Here is a 5,678-nt window from a genome sequence, read left to right on the forward strand (position 1 = left end):
GCATCCCGCATCACATCCCGCATAGCATGTCATCATTTCATCACATTGCTTGGTCTTGCACGTGGTTGATTGTATCCTTGTTGCTTGTTTGTCTTTTTGGGTAGAGCCAGGAGACGAGTTCGCCACCGAGGAGCCCGTTGAGTTTGCTTGTGAGGATCCAGTCAACTCTGACAATTGTGCAGGCAAGATGATCATACCCTCGAAATCACTACTATCTTTGCTATGCTAGTTTGCTCGCTCTTTTGCTTTGCCACTGCTACGATGCCTACCACTTGCTTGTCAGCCTCCCAATTGCATGATTGAACCTCTAACCTACCATTGTCCTAGCAAACCGTTGATTGGCTATGTTACCGCTTTGCTCAGCCCCTCTTATAGCGTTGCTAGTTGCAGGTGAAGATTGGAGGCCGTTCCTTGTTGGAACATTTATTTACTTGTTGGGATATCACTATATCACTATGTTATTTTAATGCATCTATATACTTGGTAAAGGGTGGAAGGCTCGGCCTCTCGCCTAGTGTTTTGTTCCACTCTTGCCGCCCTAGTTTCCGTCATATCGGTGTTATGTTCCCGGATTTTGCGTTCCTTACGCGGTTGGGTTATAATGGGAACCCCTTGATAGTTCGCCTTGTTTAAAGCTTTTCCAGCAATGCCCAACCTTGGTTTTACCATTTGCCTCCTAGCCTTTTCTTTCCCTTGGGTTCTGCAGACTCAAGGGTCATCTTATTTTAACCCCCCCCCCCCCGGGCCAGTGCTCCTCTGAGTGTTGGTCCCACTGAGCGATGTCCGAGGCTACCAGGGGCAACTCTGGGCTGGCTTACCCGACGTCTGGCTCATCTGAGTGTGCCCTGAGAAAGAGATATGTGCAGCTCCTATCGGGATTTGTCGGCACATTCGGGCGGTGTTGCTGGACTTGTTTTAACCTGTCGAATCATCTTGTTGTACCGAGATACCGAGTCTGATTGGTGTGTCTTGGGTGGAGGTCTATTCCTTCGTTGACCGTGAGAGCTTGTTATGGGCTAAGTTGGGACTCCCCTGCAGGGATTGAACTTTCGAAAGCCGTGCCCGCGGTTATGGGCAGATGAGAATTTGTTAATGTCCGGTTGTAGATAACTTAAACCTTAATTAATTAAGATGAATCAACTGAGTGTGTTGCCGTGATGGCCTCTTCTCGGCGGAGTCCGGGAAGTGGACACGGTGTTGGAGTAATGCTTGCGCAGGTTGTTCCCTCTAGTTTCTCGCTCGTGCTTTGCCTCCTCTTCTCGCTCTCCTTTGCGAATAAGTTAGCCACCCTATATGCTAGTCGCTTGCTGCAACTCCACATATATCTGCCTTATTCATTCCTATTAGCTTAAATAGTCTTGATCGCATGGGTGTGAGATTGCTGAGTCCCTGTGGCTCACAGGTACTACAACTCCAAATGCAGGTCCAGGTGATTCCGCTCCAGGTGACGAGTACGAGCTCAAGTGGGAGTTCGACGAGGACTCTCAGCGTTATTATGTTTCTTTCCCCGATGATCAGTAGTGGTGCCTAGTTGGGGTTCGATTCAGGGCCTTGTCGCATGTTGGGCTCTTTTCCATTTTGGCGCCGTGGTCGGGCCATGAGTGATTGCTTGATGGATGTTATTTATGTACTCTGATGTGACGTGGCGAGTGTAAGCCAACTATGTTATCTCCCCCTTTTAGTATGTATTACATGGGATGTTGTAATGATTGCCTGACTTGCGACATTGCTTTCAATGCGGTTATGTCTCTAAGTCGTGCCTCGACACGTGGGAGCTATAGCCGCATCGAGGGCGTTACAAGTTGGTATCAGAGCCTTCCCCGACCTTAGGAGCCCCCATTGCTTGATCGCTTTTAGCAGCCGAGTTGTGTCTAGAAAAATGTTTTGAGTCATTTAGGAATTATATATCGGAGAGCTTAGGAATTCTTTATACTTCCCAGTCTCCTCATCGCTCTGGTAAGGCATCCTGATGTAGAGTTTTGACTCTTCTCTTCTCAAATTTCACTAAAAAAAATTTTTAGGATCACGCGAGTATCTTGGTTTTGTTCCGATGGTTTTGTGATGAGAACATTGTTCTTGGTGCCTCCTGTCTTTAGGGGTTGTGGCAGTGTCCCGGGGAGTTGAGCTCCGAGGTGTTGTCGTCACAATTTTATCGTTGCAATTCTGGTATACTTGAGATATGTGAGCGACATCGAAAAACTCCTTTATGCAGTTCGTTGGTGAGATAACCTCGACGCCACCCAGTACTGGGGCAGGAGTTCGGGAGTATCGCCATAACTTGTATAACGGATGCTTTTCGAAGGTTGAGATAGATGGTTTCCGAAGGTTTCTTGGTTATGTGTTGAAGGATGGATACAGCTGGATGTAGGATTGCTAGCTTGAGTGAGATATTATGCTCCCCTGTATCCCCAACACCTGATTGCATAACCGGGAAAATTTCGGGAATTTCATAGGAGGGAATTCAAGTAGCCTTAGGATATCTTTCCGACAGATGTATGATATGAAATTGGGGTTCGACGTCTAGTGGTTCGCCTATTCACGGTCGATTTTACAGTGGTCTCGTTGTGTCTTAAAGAGTCCTTGGCTATGCTGACTCGGGGACGCTTCGTATGTCATGTGCACTGCCTTGTACATGATGGTGTTGTACGATCGAGCCCGTGTAGGTCCCACCACGAAAACTTCGGACGAAATTTCTATCATGTATTTGTTCCGGCTTATTCCGCAAGCCAACCCTTGGTTTTATTTCGAGTTGTGGCATTCGTTTTGCTTCGACGTCATATGTTGATTCCATCCCTCGTTGATGTACCCCTTCTACCTGATTCTTCGTGGCTTCGCAATTTAGGAATATGTGACCACTTCAAGAGAAATGCATTCGTTCATTTTGTTCGGATGTGAAGACTTTATGTTGCAATTTTCATTCCGTTGGATTCAGCTTCAATATTTGTCTACTTGTGTGCTAATGGTGGTCAACCTGTTCAGGATGGCTCCTCCAACGCGCACAACTCCGAATCCTGATCCGCCACCACCTCCACCTCCTCCAGAGGCATGGCAAGCTGTGATGGCCGCAACCAATGCAAACACTCAGCTGATCATGCAAATTCTCCAAGAGCGCAATCAAGGCAGTCAAGGGAATCAAGGCAGCAACCAGGGTCACTTTGCTACACTCAACCAGTTCCTTGCTAACGGGCCAAAGACTTTCAGCAATTGTGTTGAGGCAACCGATGCTGACGATTGGCTTGTGGATCTGTGTAAGCATTTCGAGTGCAGCAACGTCAGGCCTGAGGACTTTGTGAAATTCGCTTCCTTCCAACTCAAAGATCAGGCTGCAGAGTGGTTCCAGCAGTACAAGGATTCCAGAGGTGGACGTGTTATCACTTGGGATGATTTCCGTCAAGATTTCCGCGCTCATCACATTCCGCAGAGCGTGGTTGAAAGCAAGCGTGAGGAATTCCGCAATCTGAAGCAAGGCTCTTTGTCTGTCTATGACTACAACAAATTGTTCCAGAAACTTGCCCGCTTTGCCAAGCAGGACATGCCTGATGAGAAGAGCATGATATATCAGTTCAGGGGTGGTCTCAGAGAAGATATTCAGCTCGCTCTTGTCCTCTTTGAGCCGTTGAGATACGATGAGTTCTACAACATGGCACTGAAGCAAGAGGCTGCTCAGTTGAGATGTGATGCTTCCAGGAAGCGAGTCAGAGATGTTACTCCTTCTTCCTCTACTCAAGTGGCCAAGCAGCAGAAGTTTTGGCTTCCTCCTCCTCCGTTCCGTCAGCCGTATCAGCAGAAGAGCAAAGGTGGTAGTGGTTCTTCCCACCCACCCAACCCAGGCTTTCAGAACAAGGCTTCGTCTCAACCTCCAAGACCGAGTGCTCCGTATCACCGTCCGCTTTCAGAGGTCACATGCAACAAGTGCCAACAGAAGGGTCACTATGCCAACAAGTGTTTCAACCAGAGGCGTCTTCCTCCTCCTCCTCCTGTGAGATCGGCAAGTACAGCTGTGGTCAAGCATAACCCCAAGTCCGCCAAGGTCAATTTGATGAATGCAGCTCAGGCAGAGGACTTGTCAGATGTGATCATGGGTAACCTTCCTGTTAACAATATTCCTGCAAAAGTTCTTTTTGACACGGGTGCATCGCATTGTTTCATCTCGAGGCCATTTGTTTCTAAGCATGAGTTGCCTTTGCAAGATTTGCCTAGTCAGTTATCTGTGGTTTCTCCGGGTAAATTTATGAATGCAAGCGCGTTTGCCCCAGATGTTTCTATCACATTGGGCGATTACAAGTTTCTCTCTTCTCCGGTGGTTCTTGGCAATTCTGACATTCATCTTATTCTTGGGATGGACTGGCTCTCTAAACACAAGGCTCACCTCGATTGTGCAGCCAGGCAGATTCAACTGACGCATTCGTCTAAGGATGTCATTGTCTTTGCCGCTCGGGATAATACCATCCGGTTGTTTTCTCTCAATGAGAAGGGTGAATTGGATGCTATCTCGCAGATTCCGGTTGTTTGTGAGTATCAAGACGTTTTTCCAGAAGAACTCCCAGGCATGCCTCCAAACCGGCCGGTTGAATTTGTTATTGAACTTGAGCCCGGTACGAAACCTGTGTGCAAACGTCCCTACAAGCTCGGCCCCGAAGAGTTGAAGGAGCTGAAGAAGCAACTCAATGAGCAAGAAAGATTGGGTCTTATCCGGCCTAGTACTTCTCCGTGGGGTTGTGGTGTTCTTTTTGTGAAGAAGAAGGATGGATCGAGTCGACTTTGTGTTGACTACCGTCCAGTGAACAAGAAGACCATCAAGAACAAATACCCACTTCCCAACATCAATGAGCTGTTCGAACAACTCAAGGGTGCCCAAGTATTCTCCAAGCTTGATCTCCGTATGGGTTATCACCAGATTCGCATTCGTGAAGAAGATATTCCCAAGACAGCATTCAGAACAAGCTTTGGTTCATATGAATACACTGTCATGTCTTTTGGCCTCACCAACGCTCCTCCGACGTTCTCTCGCATGATGAACTTCATCTTCAACGCCTACACCAATGACTTTGTTTTGGTCTATCTCGATGACATTCTGGTTTTCTCGAAGAACAAGGAAGATCATGCCAAGCACTTGCGTTTGGTTCTTGACAAGCTCAGGGAACATCAGTTCTACGCCAAGTTCTCCAAGTGTGAATTTTGGCTCGATGAGGTCCTTTATCTTGGCCATATCATCTCTGCCAAGGGCATTTCCGTCAATCCTGAGAAGGTGTCTGCAATTGTGAATTGGGAACCTCCTCAGAATGTGAAGCAACTCCGCAGTTTTCTCGGTCTCGCAAGCTATTGCCGAAGATTTGTTGAAAACTTTTCCAAGATCGCGAAGCCTCTCTCAAATCTTCTTCAGAAGCACGTCAAGTACGTTTGGTCTCCGGAGTGTGATATTGCTTTCAACACTTTGAAAGAGAAGTTGATCACTGCTCCCGTTCTGACTCCGCCTGACGAATCCAAGCCGTACGAGGTCTTTTGTGATGCCTCTCTCCAAGGTCTCGGTGCAGTTTTGATGCAAGAGAAGAAAGTTGTTGCTTATACCTCTCGCCAGTTGAAGCCTAATGAGAAGAACTACCCCACTCATGATCTCGAGTTGGCGGCAGTTGTGCATGCTCTTTTGACTTGGAGACATCTTCTATTGGGAAGAAAAG

This window comes from Triticum urartu, chromosome 4A (genome assembly GCF_056163025.1).
Source record: "Triticum urartu cultivar PI428250 chromosome 4A, HENAU_Tu73, whole genome shotgun sequence".
Taxonomy (NCBI): Eukaryota; Viridiplantae; Streptophyta; class Magnoliopsida; order Poales; family Poaceae; genus Triticum; species Triticum urartu.